This window comes from Malurus melanocephalus, unplaced genomic scaffold (assembly GCF_030028575.1).
Source record: "Malurus melanocephalus ecotype Western Australia unplaced genomic scaffold, MMel_1.1 scaffold_252, whole genome shotgun sequence".
In the NCBI taxonomy this organism is placed as follows: domain Eukaryota; kingdom Metazoa; phylum Chordata; class Aves; order Passeriformes; family Maluridae; genus Malurus; species Malurus melanocephalus.
In genome coordinates, this window is record NW_026623484.1 from 917,301 (window position 1) to 938,918 (window position 21,618).

The window sequence follows — 21,618 nt, forward strand, 5'->3', positions numbered from 1 at the left end:
TCTAGCAAACATTCTTGAAGTACTTTGTAAGACTACCACCTTTGAGTTTCATATTTTTAAGCTTATCTAAATGTTACAATATGTAATTTGTAACTTTGAGCAGGAGATGGAGCCAAACTGGATTAAATGCAAAATGGGAGTTTGTTTTATTGTTGAAGTTGGGGGTTAAATCAAAACTTTTCTGTGAGGTTTTTGGAGATTCTTACAGTGGTTGTGAGGATCCTGATCAAATGGAGAAGTACCTATTATAAATAGTTTTACATGGATATGAATGTAAGTAAATTAAATAATTTACAGTTTTTGCTTAAAAATTTATAAAAGCCTTCAAGATTTTAATAATTTGCTAAAATGTTCTTATTGGGTAGAACTTTGCCAATCTAGAAAAATGTATTAAAAATTTATGTAAAAATAAACATTGTACAAGTAAAGTAAAAATTTGGAAAAAGTCACAAAGGTACATGATTCTGGTTCCTCTGAGAAATTACTAATAATARTTTCCAGTGAATTAAGTCTTTGTTCTCTTCATGCAGATGAACTTGTGGTTGTGGGAGGTGATGATTCCCAAGGCAGGGACAATGAGAGTGAATGGGCTGCTCCTTTAAATTTCTTCCCTCAAATTGGAGGAATGAAGTGACTGCTGAAGTCAGTAACTGCTGGGATTGTCTCAGCTGCTCCTATTTGGATGTATTTTCCATAGGCACACAAGACCACTGCCAAAGAACAGCTGCTCTGTGCTTGAAGCACCAGGTTCTAATAGGTAACAGTTCTTCATCTGGGGGGAAATAGCTGCTGATTTTGCTAGCTGAGAGTCTTCAGACATTGGTCTTTATTTCCAGCATCTGTTTTCATTCTTCACTGGACACAATGGATGTTTTTACTGGCTCCCTAATAACCAATGGAAACATTCCCGGTAACAAAATGAAAATCTTTTCACGTATGTGCTAAAGTTCGCCTCACCAGTGATAACATTTTAATTTCCAAGAGGGTTAGGGAAGAGGGAATTTTACTTTATAGAAAAGCAATTATGTAGCACTTCCTTCTAGTGCAATTATAAATGTATTTGGAGATTATATTAGTTGGAGGTGTTTCTCACCTCAGTGCTGGCATTGCATCTCTCCCTCTTAAAATCAGCTGAAGAGTGGAGGGAAACTAGTCAGCCTGAGATCCTTATTTCAAATTACTCTGTTTTTGCTCCTCCTCTTACTCTTTCCTTCTCCATTTTTTTAGTTCCCCATCTTGTGGCTGCAGCCACAAGAGGATATTACTCGGGTTTGGTTGCCTTGATTGCCTTGAGTTCAGCTTTTTAATTTTAGTTTTCTGCTTGTGTGTTTTGTGTCAGGGAAATGTTTCTTACATAATACAGTGACAGTRATGGACAAAATAATTGTTCAGTAGTCCTTGACATTGTTTTCATTTATTTATTTAAGYACYTCAAAGTTCCGTTTGCTAATGTAGRTRAGAGCTTGTAATTTCTTACTGTAGTCATGGCTTGCATTTGGGATAGCTTAATTCTGTGGGGAAATATAATGATGAGAAATGACATGCATGTTCTCAGGTTCTGATGCCTGACAGTTCCCACCATTCTAGAAATGAGATTTACATCGGGTGGGATGAGCATTTAGATTTCACTTCTGCAGCTATGCCCGAGAGGATCTATTAGATGTTTGTTGGGTTACGGGATTCAATGATATGGAATCTGCGTGTACTGAGCTTTAAATAGGAGGCATTCCAGACGGAGCATGTGTTTGAGTCAGAAGTACATCTAATTGCTGTTGATATCATTAAAGGTTGTAGGCAGATACTGCTGGAGCTTTGAGCACAATGAAAATCTGCCTGTTTCTTCACAGGTTTTTGTGCTTATATTTCTAAGGATAAAAGTGCATTTGTGACCTTCAGTGTTCAGATCACTTGAACAGCATCTGGCCAGCTGGATGCAGGCCCTTGTAATGCAGAGGAAAACACTTCACCCTCTTGCTTAAAGTGGGGGAAGTCATCTTGTGAATGAATTTCTGGCCAGTTTTAGAATTCACACTTGTAAATAYCGAGTAGCTGAAATCTCTCAAGTACAGCTGTAGTTTGCAGCACTGTTTACTTGGGAATAAATCGCATTCCCACTACTTTGTAATTCCCTTCAGCCTGACAGTACAGATGCCAAAAGCTGTGCTAGAGTTACTCTGTGTTGTTTCCATAATAGCTAAGAGGGATTTCTAAATTTTAGAATATAACTATTATATAAAATACATAATATTAAAAGCTATAAATATATAATACATATTAAATAATTTAGAATATATAAAGACATTAAGGAAATAGTCTTCATAACTTGATTCTGCTGCTATATTCAAAAATCTTTATTGGGACTGAACAGCATGGGTTTTGCTTGCTTAGACGGTAAATGCAATGTAATGCAGAGGAGGTATTCACAGACAGTTCTTACAACTGCCTTCCTTGATTGGTGCTGGATCCTGAGCATTATTGAATCAGACCAGATTTGTCTCTGGTTCATTCAGAGAACAAATTTCCAAGAGAAAAATACTCTGGAGGACGAGGCAGTGCTTGTGRGCCCAAGTTTGAAATGACTGTCTTGTTGCCTTCATGAATCCTCTCTTACTCCACAAAGATATTTATGCTGAAGCTTGTAAGATGGCTCTGATGCTTAAGAAACATTCAGATGGGTGCCTGGGTGGATGGATGCAAAACTTGGAAGTATGGCCACATGCAAATCTTTTGTTTAATAAGGGACACTCTAAAAGTTGTTCCAGCAACTCTACTTTCAGAATACATGTCAAAGGTTTTGAGCACAATGGTCCATGTTTCTAGATGARTAAAAGGTCTCTTGCAAGTTTGAGGGTGAAAAAGAGAAAGGAACCTATACAATATTGCTCCTTCRAAAGGGCAGGGGAAATAAAATAGCTGGGGTTGTATTAGTGTGAGGCACCTGAATCCAAAATTACCCATTTGGATTTGTCTCCTGGGGAGACATCTTCATCTGCTACATAAGATATCAAGGGTCCAAGCCATGAGAGAATCATGCCTAGATTAGATGTTCAAGGTCGATCACATAACTATTCCCTCAGTGCCCAGTGTAAGGGTAGAGCAGAGACCACAAAGTGAATGGAGGAGGAGACTTTGTTCTCATGAAGAAACAATCTGGTGGATAGCTGGAAAGAAGAAAAACTGAAGAATAYTTGCCTGCTTTCTGCCTTGTAGTTCCTTGCTTTTGCTCAGGAGGCTGGGGCCGCTTTCTGGATGTTGAGCAGTTCTTCAGTGAATAAAATATTCCCTGTCAGAATGGGATCAGCTGGCAATATTTAGCATAGTACACTTGTGCTTCATTGTCTAATTCCTCTGAGTTGCTGAGCAATGCAGCTTGGGCTTGTTTCTGGAATGTGCAGTGAAACAAGGCAAAAGCCTGGATGGATACAGCTGGTGTGATAAAAGGAGACAGCCAGGTTTTCAGGGTGTTGTTTTTATCTTGACTATATAAAAGTTCAGGACAAATGTGCAAGGTGGCTGTGAGGTAGCAGAGGGTATGTTGTGCTGGTTCTSTGACACACCATCGGCTTCTAGGAGACCAGTCCAGAAACAAACTTGAGGGACTGACAATCAGATAGGGATACTGGAATTGTTGAGTGTRTTGCCTTGTTGAACCTACTTGCACAGAAAGGAGTTGTTTCTCCTGTCTGATCCTTCCAAGGTCACCTGGCAGTAAAAGGAAGGGCTRCTCTGTGGGTTGCAATTTCAGATTAGTGACAAGAATTTGCAGAGTTATCCATACCATGCACTCCTAAGGACCCCCTGAATGGAGCCCTGGGATCTACATGTGGGTTTTTAGACTGGCTGATTGTGGAGATTGTATTAATAACTCTGTTGTGTATTGCATAGATGTTGGCCTGTGTAAAAAGAGAGCTAAAGAGCTGGATGAAGGCCATGGTTGAGCTCTCTGGCACTTGCTTTGTGACATTCAGCGACTCAATGGCTACTGTTGTCTTTGTAGGGAAGCTGTACTCACAAAACCACTTTGAGCATTCAGCCTGTGCTACAAGCAACATTACCGATGCCACTCTTATTTCCTTGCTCTCTGTGGATTTCYAGATGCCAAAAATTGAAAGGCAGCATCCAGGGTGCTCTACTGTTCTTTCTGCAGAGAAATCAAAGTACATGGTCTGGGGAAAGCTCTGTTTGGTTTGCATTCCATCCTCCCAAAGAAGCGTCACCAGCCTTGCTACTTCCTATGAGGTACTCTTCTTGGTGACAGGAGAACTTTATTTAGCAGGACATGCAATCAAATAGCTCCAGTTGGGAAAYTCTTAAGAGCAATATAAAGAAAATTATTAGTGAAAGAAGCTGATTAGGTCTATAATACCCAGTAGCATATCCATGGATAAYTTACGCATTGCAGAAGTGCATTGTTTATAAATAAACTGTAATATCACATCAGTCCCTAACTTCTGCATGCTATTTTTCCACTAGGGCTTGGATGATCATTTTATGAAGCAATTTCCTGAGATCTGAGCACCCTTCATGCTTTGTAGTTTCTCCCGACTTCACCTTTCAGGAGCTATACCCAGTGAGTGCAGTATGGGTATGTGTATAATGGCTTGGCAGGTCTCCACAGTTGTGGAATTTACAACCATTGCTGTGTGTGTAATGCTTGGAACAGCTTTTTTTTAAATTTATTTCTGGTGTATGATGAATTAGGCCATCTGTCTCCAATGTCTGCTGACCCTTCTCCCCCACTCTCCTCTTGCCTGGTATGTTGGCACTGTCACGCAGTCAGCCAAGGTCAAGGTCTGGAGGCTGAGTCTGTGACCTTCGCTGCTGAGCCCTCGAGGGCTCRGTCCTCAGTTTCCCAGGGTAATTCTCCAGTATGTTATGCACCCACTGCCCTGAGATGCCATGCAAGGAGAAGGGATCCATTTACAATAACATTAAGAATGCGATAATAGGAACTTCCTTCACGCATGTAGCCAATACTTGCAGAGCACTTTATTCAGCCCAAAGTTAACAAGAGGAACAGTTTTTCAAAACATAAATGGGACACTTCCTGTTTTGCACCTAAAATGGCAGAGGACGCTTGACCAAATAAGTGTGAAATTTTTAAATGCAGATGCATTTAGACATTACTGAGACAGAGGGAAGCTTTGATGAAACAAAAATAGGCAAGTAAAATTGTCTTGGCTTATTCCATTGTGCTCCTTGCCTAAAATAAAAATATATGATAGTGACCTAAGTATYAGCAGCCAAACAGGTATGAAGGTCAACCCTTATAAACTGGGATAGCACTAGCAACTCTAGAACTTGATCCAAAGATTTCTGATATTAATRGGAATTTTTCTATGGAGTTTATAGTGCTTTAGATTAGGTACACAGATAAAAAATATTTTATGTAACAGTAAAGATGTCTGGAAGCACTTGGGGAATCTTTTGGAAGCTTTCCTGTAAATAGCTTGATCTTTAGCATGAGTGTAAGAYTGGAAAGCTTATTTACTGCTGTTGGCAGCCCTCACAGGGATATACAARTGCCTGGGCAGCTCCTCAGGGAAGTGACTTTTGCAGTATTGCCAGTGCTGTTACAAAATGATGAGTCAAGTATTAAAAAAAGTGAAAGCGTACAGAAATCTTGGGGCTTTGTTTTTAAATAGAAGGCTGTAGGTTCTTTTTCGTTGATGCTTCCCTTTTTGCCTTTAAAGGTGCCTGCAAACCATATTTCAAAGCACTTGTGTGTACCGAAGAAGTCCAGGAACATCTTAATTGAAAGATGAAATTGCCATGCAGTGTTATGACTAAAGGATGACATAGAGCATCATGGATTTACATTAAGACCTCTGRTGAAGGTGATTCTGAGCTAGCAGAGGGATTGGTGGAATGAGAGAGTCAACCAGAAATGAGGAAGAGGAGAAAATTCCTCCATGTAGAAAATAGATGACAGAACCGATGTAGCATGCCGGGAAAATAAGCAACTTGTCTTGTGATTCTAGATCAGGATTACCTCTGACAAGGAAAGGTTATGTGTAGTGCTATGCAAATTCTATGCAAAATAAAATTTAACCCAACAACTCCAAAAGGCTGATAATTTTCAGCTCCCCCCCCCACCACCACTTGACCATATGTTTTTGCACCTGTTTTGGCTTCAGTGTTCAGAGGTTTGTCTTGTGGGTCCAAGCAGTCCTGTCTGGATGTGAAGCAGCTGAAGAGGTTGATGCTGAAGGATGATAACTGCAAATACAAATAGCTGCTCTCACGCCTTGAGAAGATTCCAGCCTCTTCTAAAGATCAGAGCCTGCCCAGACTCAGCTGTGATTCTCTATTAACTGATGAGATTGCTGTTCTGAGATGAGGTCCTGCCTATGCTGCAACAAAAGTTTGGTCTTAGAGCAGTCACAGGYATGTGAGGCCACATGATTACCTGCCTTGGCACACGAAGTTGGATGCTGTGCCACCCCTCACACATGGCCTGGAGTGTACATTCACAAGCACTYGGAGGACACACTATAAAGAATTAGTAGATCTGCCATGAGGGAGCCTTGGCCCTTCTGTAAGAGGGGACACAGACATAGCCTCAGTTTTTCCTGCTGGGATTTAGCATATAAAATGAAACCTTAACCTTTGTGGCTTTACTGGGAGTTATTATGTGTAGTGACCTACAGGAAGAGAAAATCCCATTGCATGCAACCTCAGTGTGAAGAAAAGGGGGCTTGGTGGTGGAGTGACTAATAAAAAGTTTATATGTGTTTTCCTGGTGCATTTTTTAGTGTTGAAGTGTTAATGAGCCTTTGAGACAACTTTTGGTCAGTTCTCAGTCTATAGTGTAGCATAAGGGATCACAATTTCAAGAACAGAGATGGACTTAGGAGTTGAAATGAAAATCAAAGATTCCCTTTATTGTTGTTATAATAGTTCCTTTGTACTAATAATCCCTCAAAGACCAAAGCAAAAAATGGCTTGCTCCTTGTAAGGGAGAAAAGTTCAGAACCATAAAATTCAGATTATTTTGAGACTTCTGTCTCTCTCTGTCAATGACATCAAAGAATTACTGGAAAAGAACTTATTTAATTTTGAAATTAATTGAAAATTGTTACATGTGGTTGTAATGCTAACAGCTGCTTTCATGTCACTTTACAACAAGCAGCATTATGCCTGAATAAGGATATAGAAGATGAAGCTGTGAACTGTAATAGAGACATAAGCTGAACTTCCTGGGATGCAAGTCAGGTAATTCTACTGTCTGTACTGCACCTGTTAAGGGTTCAAAAAATTTATTTTGTTTGTTTTTTTTTTTTTAAGAGTTAAATGTTAAAATTAATTAATTTCTAAATTTAAATAAATAATTTTACTTAAAACTCGTTCAGATGAAATATACAAATAACAATCCTGTCCTAACAGAGAGTAGGAAAAATATCTAGTTTTTCATGGTTGTTTTTATATGATGATGAAAATACCTCTATGGGGAGCTCAACCCTTTGATATACAATATATGTCTGAAGGATTATCAAAGGCCTTGGGTATACAGCAAGATACAAGTCTGTGGGCYAAGTGCTTTCAACCCCTATCAGTGGAGTTTGAATCAGAATCCATACAAAATGTGCCATCTTATCCATCTGATTGTAGAATTTGCAGGGAAAGAAATAAAATCCAAAATAAAACTCTGTAGGGTATATAAATAACTGGTCTGAAAAGCAAAATTATTTCCAAATGTTCATATCTATTCTGACCTAAAACTCCATCTCCTAAGCTAAATCAAACTTATGAGGGTTAACAGTTCCTACAGYAAGACTTTATCCATGGTCCATAAATCGTAGTCATTGGCAGGATCCCAGTTGCAGTTTCTGAGATGGCCTTTGTAGATTTGGAACTTGGGTTTTCTGTCTGTTTTTACCTTCTTTCCACCAAAATTGACATCCTATAACAGCACCACAAACTATGCCCTTACGAAATTTTTTTCACAGATAATTCAAAAAAGTTTTAAGACTAGATATTTTTTGCTTATTTAAAGAAGTCCAATTTATAGTAGCAAAAGTCCTGTCTTGTAGCCCTTGAGCTGAACTGGTGAGAGGAAAAGATCACTCACCCACTGCTTAAGCTGTCAGGAAAATAGTATGGGATGTGGGAGGGCAAATACAGAYTCAGAACAGCCTGGGGGGAGGCTTGCAGCTGCACAGTGTGTTTATCATCTGTTTGTAGGTCTGCCCACCCCTTGCTGTTGTGCACAGGCTGTCGTTGGTACTAGAGTTTCCACTGTAGTGGAATAATCAGCGAAGATGCTGAAAAAAGAGCTTTCCTGAGTGTATTATGCAATCTGTTATGTAGAGTTAGAGCTGAAACAGCCCCTCTAGTGGGAATGGGTTTATTTTATGTTGTCCTTCCAGCAGGGGTTCATCCATGTGTACTGGAAATTACAGTACTAAATACCCAGCATGGAAATTTTGTGTGAGGATTTTTGGACTTAAGTTTTCTCAGTGTACTGCAGTCTGGACTTCCTACTGGCACAGGAGCTTCCACTGCCAAGGTTTTCAAACACTAATAGCTGGAATTATAAAAGGAGGAATAACAGAAGAGAATGTTTTCTCTGTTTCACACCTTCCACATGACAATGACAATTAAAAACCTTTGCTTTTCTCTCACTCTCCTCAAGCAATTTATTTTAAGCTTCCCAGCTGAAACAGAGCCATAGCATTTTTCYGCCTGAGTAAAATTGCTCTGTTTTYYTAAATGGCCATTAAAACATAAACCTTGGATACCAAAACGTTATATTTGCAAATTTGCTGCTTTTATTTTCCCTTCTCCAGATTTACACATAAAACACATGTACATGGAAGACTTGTGGTGTTTCCGATACTGAGTGTATTAGCACCTTCTCCTGAGCTGGGTCAAGGATGGTTATCTGCAAATGAAGTTGAGACAGCTCCACAGCTGCTGCCTCCTCGAAGTAGAACTTCAGTTGCTTGCTGTTGCCACCTCTCTTTTGCTGTGTACAGCTCAGCACATTCAAGGTCAGTCTTTCTCATTCTTGCCGTGCACATGTGTGGTTGTGAGAACTTGCATCTGATTCCTCWAGTGCTGAGACCTGTCCAGGGGTGCCACATGTCTAATCTTAAAATAGATTCACCAAATGTTTAGTATCTAAGTGTGATTTTTTTTTAATGAAGATGATATTTTTGGGGGTTTTAAACAGCAATGTGATTGTACTGTATTTTTAATTATGTGTTCATTTCGGTGAGTGCAGCCAGTGCTGCAGTGGTGGAAGGGAGTGTTTTTGAATCCATGTGATGTATCACCACCACGTGCTTAGTGCCTTGATGCTGGCCTGATCTTGTGAGGTGTTCATCACAGTCCAAAAATAAAACTTGCTCACAATGTGATGTATGGAATAGTCTTACAGGGGAAGGTAAGGGAGAACTTTATTGCTTGTATCACTTGACATTGGGACTGTATGAAAACCAGAAAATATTATGCCACAGCAGAAGCCTTTCAAATCRTCTCTGGGTTTGCAAGCAGCAATTACAAAGCTTTATAATCCAGTATATGGCTTTTTTTTTCCATTCAATTAGCTTAGTTTCTTAGAATTTCTTTCTTTTGTTGAATGTCAAGTAATCCTAAAGAGTAAAAGGATTGTTTTGGAAAAACTGTAGCTCACATTTCTATCTAATTCTGATGTTCTGGAAAAAARGGTTATATTAATAAACAAATGATTGTTATAAACAAATTAATTTCCAGCAACTAACTACACAGACCTAGCATTTCACTGCAGTCAGTTTGAGCTACAGCTACGCCTCTTCAGTCTTCCTTGCCTGAGGCTGCAATGCTCCCACTATAAAGCAATTGGTCACACCTCATTATTGAGGTTATTTGCAATAGTGTTCGAAGGACCAAGTAACAGATGTTTTGAAATGGCTAAACAATTTTGATAGATTTAATTAGGTTGGTGCCTGCACATCTTTGCAATGTGCTTTTTCACCAAAACTAGGGAAAGCATCTTAATTACTAATTCATTCAAGCCTCTGTGAGGCTCAGACTTAAATGTTAGAGCATAAMTATTGCTTGCATGCAATTGTAACATTCTATTTTGGCCATTTACACTGGAGATTTTTGTCTCTGAACCTCACTCTTAGAAAGTTACATTTGGACTTAGATGTATGACACTTGTTGTTTGGAGTGACACACACAAATCCCCATATACCAGAATGAAAATTCAGCCCTAATCATCAAAGGGAAGTGAGGACTAAATGAATGTGTCATGCATATCCAATTTCTCCTCTGATCATCCAGAGAAAATAAATCATGGTGGCTGTCCTTCCATTTCTTTTTTGTTTGAAAAGCTAGAAGGAGTTCTCTGTTAAAGTCACCCTGGGTTTCCCTAGGGAATACTAAAATAAATTAATATTGTCTGATTAAATRTTTTGACCCATATTTAAAGCACTGGAAAATGATAGGCCTATTTTATCATGGCAGCAGGCCAGCTTTTTTTTTTTTGTGTGCTACTGGAATCAGAGGATAAAACTGGAGGAGCACATCTTAACTGAATTAATAACCATTTAATTAATTTTAAATAAATAATTTTTGGGAATTGTACTCTTTGAGACAGATTTCTTGTGCATCAATCAGTGATGTCTAGTCTCTGTCTGTGCTAAGATGTCCTATCATCCTCCCATCAGAAAAGACTTCAAAAGTGATACACAGWAAAGATAAAAATGGGGAAAGGCATTGCAGGAAGGCCTGACTTGATTAARTGGAAAATTTTAAATGGCACACATTGCAGATAGGTATCCAAGTTACATTGATTTCAATGAGAATAGGATAGTTTACAGTCCCTYGTCTCTCTGAAATGTTCCTTTGCACCCTAAGGCAATTTAATTTGGAAAGAATTGTTGGAAGAAATATGATAGGTGTATAAAATGAGCAGTATAAAAAGCATGCTGCCACAGCAAGGGCAGTGCCCTGAGACTCAGAACTTGCTCAGAAGTTAATTGAAATCAATTGGAAAGACTTCTGTTGACTTAAATAAGCTCTGGATGAGCCCTTGTGAGAACTACTTTCAACACCCAGGTCTACCATGAATTTTTTGAATGGTTCAAAGTGAGTCATTCAGAGTCATATCCAGAAAAGGGGCCAGATAYTGTAATGGGATTGCTCCAAGTAAGGAGTCTGTAAAAGGCTCTCTGTGCAGCCTCACTCTAGGGCTCTTTTCAGAAATGTTTTATGAGCTGCTAATGTAAAACAAAGAATAATTTCTATTTAACTTGTGGTGCTTACCGTTGTAGGATGCTGTCAAGACAATTTAAAAGCATTTTAAAAATTAYGATTAGGCATTTAGGATTATGAAAAGAGCATCTGTTGTCAGATTAGYTTGTATAAAATGTCAGGGGCCACAAATCCTTATGTTTTAGAATATAAACTCACCACCATCTGGAATAATGAAGCAGATACCTTGAAGGAACAATATGTCACTGTTAAGCAATTTATTGTATCAATTTACCATACAATTTACAATATTTTGTCATCCAGCCTAACCTTTATGTGGATGGAAAGGGGGTCTATTCTCACTGCTTGGGGGGGAATGGAAGAGTTGTCTGTAACTTGTGTAAGTGGGTCTATTCTCTTGAGGTGATGGAGTTTCCTGGTGAGGGCTGCATCCTTCAGACCCACTGAGCTGGGAGTCTAGTCCCTCTGTTTGTAGTAGTCCCTCATAAAATCTAGCAGTGATTTTGGTGCTGTCAAGAAGACCCTGCAAGCACAGAAGCTGGGCAGCACTTTGTGGGATGGAACTGTAGCCATCTGAAATRAGATTAGCTCAGATGGTCAGAACATGGTTTTAGTAACACCAAGGTTGTGGATTCAATCCCTGTATGGGCCATTCAGGTAAGAGATGGACTCAGTGATCCCTGTGTTCCCTTCCAACTCAGAATATTCTGTGATTCTGTGAAATCTGTTCTGGTTTAAAACTTAAAGACACATCCCTGAGTCTCTGGGGTCATGTTGGAGTTGCTTGGTTTTGCCAAATCCCAGATCCAGGATGGTGTTTCTGCTGCAATAGTTCATCACTTCTCAGGCCAGAGGCCTTGGGGGTGGATGCTGATGCCTCTTAAGGCTTTGAAGAGCTGAGATCCCCTGCCTACATTTTGGTAGGCTGGCTGGTTGYTACTACTTTGCCAAGTGGTACCTAGGAGACACCAGCCTGGAAGTCCRGCAAGTCCTTAACTCCCTATACCCTTCACCTCCTAAATTCTATCTGTTTTTAGCCACTGCTGCAAGAGGCCTGTAGATTTGCATGCTGTGATTGTGAGAAAACAGCCATAGTTCCCACTGCTTACAAATCCCCTATGCCCTTTGCACGTGGGGTCTTCTAGGAAGGGTCCATAASTGAGCTGTCAGTGCCTAAATTGGATTATGCGTTCTTTGGTTCAAAGAGACCACTGTGAGGTTTTGCAGTTTCATAACTGAGCATTTCCAGAAATCAGAATTAATTTCAAATGTGATTTTAGGTTGCCTGTAGCCTTTTCCTGGCTGTAGGTTGTTTTTGTTTTTTCTTGTATCCTGAGTGTGAAGTAATTAAATGGCTTTGCTTTGGTCTGTTTGCAGACTGCATGGTAGTCCTTGCATTTCAGATTGTACAGAAGATAAATAATGATGTGCTATCACAGCCAAGGGCAGTCCAAGTAAAAGCTTTGTGGTCTGTGACTGACGGGTGGGTTTATGCCACTTCTTTCACCTTGGGATAGCTAGCCACAGTCTCATCACACATCTTCTTTTAACAGTGGAGGAGAAAAGGACTGAGTTTATGAGTGGATTAAAGCATATGACTTYTCAGACAGAATTCTTTAAGTGCAAAGTATCCTGATATGATCATATTCATTTTATATTTTRTATGTGGAGACATGCCTTCTTCAAGACTCTTGCTTAAACAGATACTGCTTATTAGCCAGCCAAAATATTTAATAATTTGGACTTAATCAGTTAAACTAAGACTTCCATAGGCCCCCTTTTAGGGCTTTCTGGATGGGGCTGAATTTAAGGCGTGTGCCACATGTGGAATCTTGTTTTCTGTTCAGGGCCTGTGTTTGCAGTGGCTTCTGTGTCTCTAGAAAAGTGATGCATTTCTTAGAGACACTATGATTTCCCTTCTCACTAAGTATAAATACAAACATTCAAAATGTTTTTGTGATTTCTGCTTCTGTCTCTCTCCCTAAGAAAACAGCCTTTTTTTTCTACCCTACTTCGATTGTATCCCTTTCAAGACCCTCTTTATATGCATGGTCATGACTTTTATTAATATAAATTGTGGGCCATCTTCAAGCCAACTGAACCATGGGCTTSTAAGGACTATGAAGATTTGCTGGACCTGCAAACTACATAATTTATATCAGCTTTTGCACTTCATGCTTTCCAAGGGATTTTTCATTTTTCATTTTCATTTTTCATTGCCTCTCGTGTTGCTCTAATAATCATGGATAATGGGACATCTTGCAGTATCTAATCCTTCCTCTTGCCCCAAAGTTGGATCATGTTTAACTCATTCCTGACAGRTGTTTTGTGCAACCTATTTTTAAAACTGCTAGGGTCAGGTGTTTCAAAATTTCACATATTCTCTCATTTACAATTAGCACATTTAATCTGAACTTCTCTCGCTGTGATTCAAGTCCACTTTCCTCCATCTTCTTCACCCTGGGTATCAAAACCAATTTATCCCAYTCTCTTTAAAGATTATTTTCTGCTTTCAGTCTTCTAATTTCTAAACTAAACAATATCCTTTCCATCATCTTTTTTTTTTTTGGTGGCTCTTTTTTGTAGGCTTTTGGTTAGTCTTATCCTTTCTTCTGAATTTCTCAATCCATTTCCTACCGAAAGAACCTCTGCCAGACAATGAAGTGCTCTTACTGAGGCCTTACCACCAAGAAAAATAAGGGAATTACGTCAGACAAAACTCCTATTTATATAGCTTAGGTTGATGGATGCCTTCCTTGCATGATATTGTTGACTCATGTTCAGCTGTGATCCTCTGTAATACTCCCCAAGTCTTGTTCAGAACAACTGTTTTCTGTCTAGTCATTCCCTGTCCTGTACTTTCCCAGACAATATTTTTGTTTCCTAAGTACAGGACTTAACACCTGTCCTTCCTCAGCTGAATCCTGTGTTCTTCACAGTTTCTCTGATCTTTCCAAATCATTCTGAAAACTCTTTCTCTGCTCCAATTTGCCTATAGCACTTTACCCCACATGCACATTTCAGATGTGTGATCTGTTCTGTTACTCAGACCGTTGAATAACAACATAGGAAAAGGAATTAACCCTTCCAGATTTCCAAATTATACGCCTTTCTAGTTTGACAGCAGACTACTCATACCAGCTGYGAGTGAAGGTTTCCAAGAAGCCTTACATTCATCTTCTTGCAGCCTCATCCATAGTAAGCTACTACCTCTTTTAGGATTATTTTCTGAGATGGTGGAGCTTTTGCTGTGTTACCTGTGACCATGAGTTAATGCTCTTTAATTTCTGTTTCTTTTTACCCCAATATTTGTCTTTGCTGTTTGCTTTCTGTGCCCTTTCTAACAACATGCTGACAAAGAAAGAGACAAACTCACTACTAAAGTGGGAAGTAACAAAGGAGAAGCCCTCCAGAGCCCAAGTCAAAATGCCTTTTGTTCTTATTATTTCCCTGTCCTAAGGGTCACATTTCAATAAACTAATCTGACATCGCAGTAATAACCGTTACATTTTTTCCTCCATGGTTACAATAACAATATTAAGTTTTCCCTCTCCATAACTGTCTTTCAATACTGCTGTTTCACTTTTCAGTCCCTATGATAATTATTGACAAAGTTTATTTTACAATCCTATCTATTGTATATTCTTCAGAATTTCCATAGGGACGCAACATTAAAAGTTCTTGTTGCTTTTCTAATGGGAAAGAGCAAGTTAGCAGTTGTGGTAGTTCAGTGAAATAAGCAAGAACTGTAGGCTCTAAAATGAAAGGCTAATTTTAGAAGATAACCTCAACAGGTGAGCAGATCATTTCAGGTAACTTCAGAGTCCTTTGCTTCTCTGCATTAAATGTCAATGTGAATTTCTCTGTTGACTGTTACTCTGAATATATAGATTGCTGGAGCTGAGTTAGATTCCAGATCAGCAGGATCATGTTTTCCGCTGGAAGTATTCCAGATGATGATAAACATCATCACATAACTTCAGGCTCACCATGAGTGTTGATGAAAGCATACCTCAGACTTCAGGGACATATAGTCTCACCTACCTTATCTAAATGCCATGAGAGTTGTTTGAAATCWCTGTTGTGATCACGCAGCAAATGCTACACGGATTTGGCACACTTTTGCAAGATTTGTTTTCTTTCAAYTGTAGAGCTGGTCTCTCTGCAGTAGGCTGCCTCTCCTGACATGGCAGCAGGTCACAATGTCAGTGGAATCCCCACTCTTCTTGTTCACTCAGGGCCCACGGTTCCCTCAAGAAGGTTGTCTCAATGTAATGGCTCAGCGCCACTGTCTGGCATGCAGAACATTCCTGGTTTGTCTCCGGAGATCCGCACTGCAAGTGCTGACATGTAACACCACAGCTGTGCAATTTGTCAGCAGACAAGGGGGAAGGAGCCCTGCCTCGCTCCGTCAGGAGGCACTGCAGCTCTGGCCTTGGCTCTGCATGAGCTCTGCAGCCTCCTGGAGTCAGGGCACCTCGGCRGCTCATGCCAGCAGACGGGGCTCACACAAGTGGCCTGTCAAAAACTTGGTCCTGCAGAACATCTTTCACAACTGAAAGGTCCCAGGAATAGATCTGTTTGCCACAGACCAGATCACCATATCATCACTATAGCCAAACATCAGTTAATAGGGGTATAAATTGTGCAGTCTTTGGTGCTGTTCTACTTATACATACTTTCAGGTATCATTTGTCTTCAGATAAAATATAAAAATACCCTACTTTGTACCTAATTTATGCCCAGTTTGTCCCTGTGTCAGTAATATTTATCACTATCAAATGGTACTCAGAAGTTATGCAAAAAACAATGTTTCACCATGGGGAAAGAAACCATTAAGTTTGGACTTTGCCTCCAACCATGCATATATCCTTAGAATTTGCATGCACATAAAAAAGAATTAGTATTTAAAAGCTTGACAAATTAAGCTTTCTAAGGGCTGGATATTACTAATATAGGATCTTTAAAATTCAAAATAATCAAAGTATAACCTGTACTAAATATATTAACTATGGGTATTTTTATTAACAGTGAAGGTGTTCTAGTTATTACCTATCACTTTGGGGATGAGAAGAATAACTCCCCATGCATGTATTAGAAATGAGTGGGGTAAACAAATAAACAAGCAGTTATTGTTAATTCTTTTGTGCTTATGGGGTCATGAAGGATGAGAAACAGAAGTGAGGATGACTGGAAGCAGACCAGTTACGGCRTGATATGAATGGAAGTATGTAATGGTGAAGGCATGGAAAGATAGTGTACCTATTTCAGTTATCTAAAGAGCTGAAAGGATTATTTGAAAAGCCCATTTTTTTCCCTCAGAGTAGCTTAACATTCATTTTTTTACTGTCCCCTTACGTTTTCTTTAATTACATTCTGCTGTTTAAGAAGTTGGCCAGTATAGTTAAAATCATAAAYATCTGCCATTTCTGCAGCTAGAAAAGACCATTATACAAGCCATTAATGACACAAGCCAGTATTCTGGGATCAGATAGTGTGTATAAACCTCCTAGGTATGATCAGTTGCACATGCCAGTGTTTTCTAAATTTATAATATATGAATTGAGGATTATATTGTCACTGGCTTGAGGTGCTGAGGGAGTACACAGCCTCTAACAGTACCTGCGAAAAGACACCATTAGTTTATCCCATGTTGTCCTGTATCAGGATTAAAATTCTGCAGTGTTTGCCTTTCATTAGCTGGCTGTCCCAATATATTTGAAAGTCTGAGCTATCCATGGTTGAGTGTCTGATAGCTTATCTCCAAAGGTTATCCTTTTGCATCTTGGTCTGCTTGACTCTTGAAGGCACATGATCTGCACACCACAGCAGTCAGTCCAGCTCCTGAGTTTTGTCTTTCAGCTTTCAGAGGACTGCAACAAGGCTATATCTCTTGGTGAATCTTTCATAAGCTTCATTTTTGGACTGTTCAGGGGTGATCACTTTGCTTCTAACCTGATGTGTTCAGTCAAATTCTTCAGCTGATTCTGTTCCCTGATAAAAATCTGCTTTGTAGACAAACACTTCTGCAGGACTGTATCTCCCTTGTATTTTTCTTTTGAACCATTAGGAAACTTCCTGGTACTTGGAAATGTCCAAAATGTTTGTTTGTTTGCTTAAAAAAGAAACTTGCAGGCTTGAGCTAAATTTTACCTGGTCTTTTGTAAATGTACCCTGAGCATTTCTGAACACCACCATTTCAATGACATGCAGTCATGAGCAGTGGAGCCCACACAGGTGCAGGAAAATGCAAAGCCAGAATAACTGCAAAAGAACCTACCAGTTGTGGCCACCTGTTGCCATTCACATCCAATGAAAAGAAAATCACTGAAAAGGAACAAGTTAAAAGTGGTGCTGACTGAAATATTTTCCAGGAGAAGCTGATAAAAATAAATAGAGACTTACCCAGAAGGCAGATTTCACATACTCAGGCACTGGAAATTTCTGCTTCAGTCTTCAGCTTCTCTATCCAAACAATGATCAGAGAGAATAAGAAAAACATGTACRGCAAGCTCCAGGTATAGGGTTTAATGTAACCTGGGAAAACCTAATACATTAATAATCATAAATAGCTTGGATTGAATTGTTTTCATTTATTTTTCTGGGKTTTTTTTCTTCATTAATTTTGGAAGTTGATTAAGATAATGTTTTCCTGCCTCTCTCCAAGTTTTCCTGCCTCTCTCCACAGTCTGTTAAGAAGTACGATGTTGCCATTCTTCCTAGATGAAGTCTTTTATTCCTGCAACTGGATACTTACGTTACTTCAGTCCTATTTAAAAGATGACATCTCATTCTATATGAAATCATGTTTGTATTTTAATGACTATTGCTGCTGCAGAGCCGTCACAACACTATCTAGATCATACTTTATAAATATGAATTAAAATAACTGCACTGTAGTAAYAGTAAAAACCAGTGTTTATTCTCCATTATGTCAGGGTGGCTTACCCACTTTGGGAATAAACTGTGTTAGACATGCAGTGGTACCTAAACTTGTGCTGCTCTTAGCAGCTTAAGTGAGCAGGACATTTGCACACATAAGGCCAAGCCAACCCTGGCCCTGAGGTACTCACATTATCTAGGTTTTCCATCTTTCATTTTTTGTCAATTGCTTCTTTTCCCTGATAATGAAGAGTTGATTATATATTATTTTTTAGAAGATTACAATTAAGCCAATTAATTTTCCAAAGATTAAATGTCAGGTCACAGAATAACAGATTCAGGCACGAACCAATGAAAGGCCTCAGAATAATAGGCAGATTGGTATCTTTTATTCATAGATGTGCTTCCTTGCTACTGTGTAACTCTATGGTTAATGAAGCTCTTAAAGCAATGAAACCATTGCTGCTTTTGTTATTTGATGCTGAACTATCTGCAGACACAGTATCCTGTGTGTGCCTGGCTCCATCACTTTCCTACTTTATGATCCCTTTCTTTTTTTTTCTGGGTTTTGCTTGTGCCTTTCTTGATCTGCTCCTAAAACTGGGATATTCTGGGTGTGAGTCCATTTAGACCAGAGCTGCTTCTGATTTATCCTCATGCAAGTTAGAACAGCAGTTAAATCAGGATTTAAGTTTTAGCATGCAGACTGCTATGACTGGAAACGCCAAAAAGGCAGTGTAAGAGGCAGGGATTGTTTAATTGTATTGGGAGATGCAGTAAGCATATTAATTTTAGCTGAAATTATTAGCCAGAAGTGTTTTTTGCCTGAGCTCTCAATAACACCCATGGCACAGATACTTAAAAAAAAAAAAAAAATTAAAAAAAAATCAAGGTTTAATCTAAGTCAGCAACAGGAAAGTCAGTGTTTTGCCAATRTTATTAATAAAATCTCTATTAGCTGACAGTTACACAAACACTGAATATGTCTCTAGCCAAGGGAAAAAACCCTACAGCTCTGATTTCTCCATGTGCATAACTATGTTCCATATTAGGAGAACAGGAACTTGTATAGCTGTTAGCACTTGTTCAGTTCTACTGCCAAACACAGACCCTAAAACTGTGTTGTTTGGGCCAGCCACTGTTCTTTCTCTTTTATGGCAGTGCTCCARAAATATTGTAAGGCTTGGCCAGAAAACAGCTTATGTCGATTTCTTGAATAAGAGAGTCCATGAACATCCGTCAGTCTGTGCTTGCTTATACCCACCCACTTATTTCCCTGTAGRACAACCTCTGAGTGAGCCTGTGCTAGTGCCTTGTGGTAAGACAGGGACCAGCTGGCAGTGAGAGGTCAATGCTTCTGCCACACCAGATCATGCCAAGCCAAACACTGGGGTATGACAGAAAAAAACCTTGACGAGAGGCAGACATAGGGATGAGGACTCTTAAAATGAATGGAGAAAATCTTTGCAGAGTTTGAATCAGGACCCCATGCTGAGACTGAATGCCGAGTTGTACACTGGAAATATTAAGTGCAGAAATAGTAGTGCTTAGTTAAACACACTTGATCCATTATTACAAGTGATGTAATATGTYTGTGTGAAGTAACACGTTCTTGTGACTATCCACCTCCTAATCCAGGGCCGTGCATTAGTGTCATAGCTGTGCTCCTGCTGCCCTCTGAGCCATGAGTCACCATCTTTCACTTCCTCAAATAATTACAGGCAGCAGTAGCTGTCACTTGGTCTCAAGGGCTTTTACTGTTGCTCAGGATATTCACACAAAGCCACTTTTTCTGTGGATGCTCAGTGGACACATGGGATTTGCTTTAAATCTTGGGCAGAGATGTCCCATATGTTCAACTTTTTTCCCCGTGTGTTGCCTCACCTGTCTGACAGACCTTACCTTTCCTTTGCTGGAAGATCAGACATCTTGTAGCTAACATAGTACTGACCATAGCTTGGCCCTCATTGAATCAGAAAACACATAATTTGCAAAATTTTCTTCCTTTTGGGAAAGGCTGTGAAGCTCCTTTTTTTTTTTTTTTTTTTTTTTTTTAGAATATGATGTAAGGCAATGTTTCTAAACAAGTACTGATGGCCATTCATTTTTTAGAAGGTGCATTTGGTGTTACATTACCATTAAGTAACTGTGCAACTGAAATCTGGCCCAATTCTCCACTGCCCTGCACCTGGCTGGTGCTCTCCATCTGCAAAGTGTAAAGTACGTGATTAACGCAACTAACTTAAAATTTTCCAGTCACCGGAGGTGGCATTTTGTTCCCAGTTAGAAGGCTACATACTTGTAAATGACTATACCAGGTGCAGGGGAGGAGAACCTGACCCCTTCAAAATTCGTCTTTCCCCTGAATTCAGATTAATTTTTCAAAGAAGCCAGGATGTGTCTGCTTTCCTCAGTGCGTGTGTGTATGCATGTGTGTGTGCGTGCTGGGGGAGGGTGTGTGGTAGGCAAGAGGTAGTGCAGGAGTAAGTATTGAAATGGYCTTTGACTTGTCCCTCTCTAATAAACAGCACGTTACAAAGGAAGCAAGAGCTGGAAGAAACATTTTCAATATTACTTATTTAAAGCAAGAGTGCAGCTTCTGCTCCATCGGCTATCTGAAATTTCCTCCCAAAACGTGCGCAGGTAAAACTTTTTTTTTTGTCGTGTTTATCATCAGGCAGCAATTCCACTCCTTAATCCTGTGTTATTACAGCAGCAGGTAAAGCCTTCCTGAGTAACTCTTGATCACGAAATGTTACGTGTTTGGAAGTGGGGAGCCCAGGATCGACATTCTTTATAAGAAATTCCCTTTGGTTGGTTCCAGACTGGAAGTTTGCTATAGAGATGTTTTGGTACTCTAGAAGGTTTATTAATTGGCTGACGCACACTCTCCTCTCCCGTTTTGTATCAGCCGCCAGAGCCYACATCTGATAAACTGATAACATTTCTTCAGAGGCGCTACCAGGGAGGGATTAGAACAGTACACACGCTTTTCCCCTTGCCCTTGGCGTTTGATGTTTGTAAACAATTGCCGGGGTGTGAAGGGGCCGGTGCTGCTCGCCCTGYGCTGTACAGTCCGTTCTTTGCCAAGTGCGGCCCCCGGGGCCATCCCGGGCAGGGCCAGGTGCGCTCTAGCCACCCTGCCCCGAACAGGTGCGCCCGAGGCACCCGGCCCCGGCCAGGACACCAGACAGAGCCGAGGGGCGTGGGTCCCTCCCGCCGGGCAGGTGCGGGCGGAGGAGGGAGGGAACGGGCCCGGCGCCCAGGTGGGGCCGGGCCGGGGGCTCCGCCCGCCCCTCCCTCCGGCCCTGCCAGCGCCGCTGGGGCTCAGCGCAGAGCCGGCCGCCTCCGCCGGTGGCCGCAGCCCTCCCGCAGGGCGGGCTCAGCTGCAGGGGGTTGCCTGTCCCGCCGTCGCCAGCCTGGAGGGGGGGCGGCGGGGGGAGCGCGGTTGTCTCCAGGGCCGGTCCTCTGCCCCCTCCCTCCCTTCTCTCTGCCACCCTCCCTCCCGCCGCCGCGGCCGAGGGCTGCGCGGCC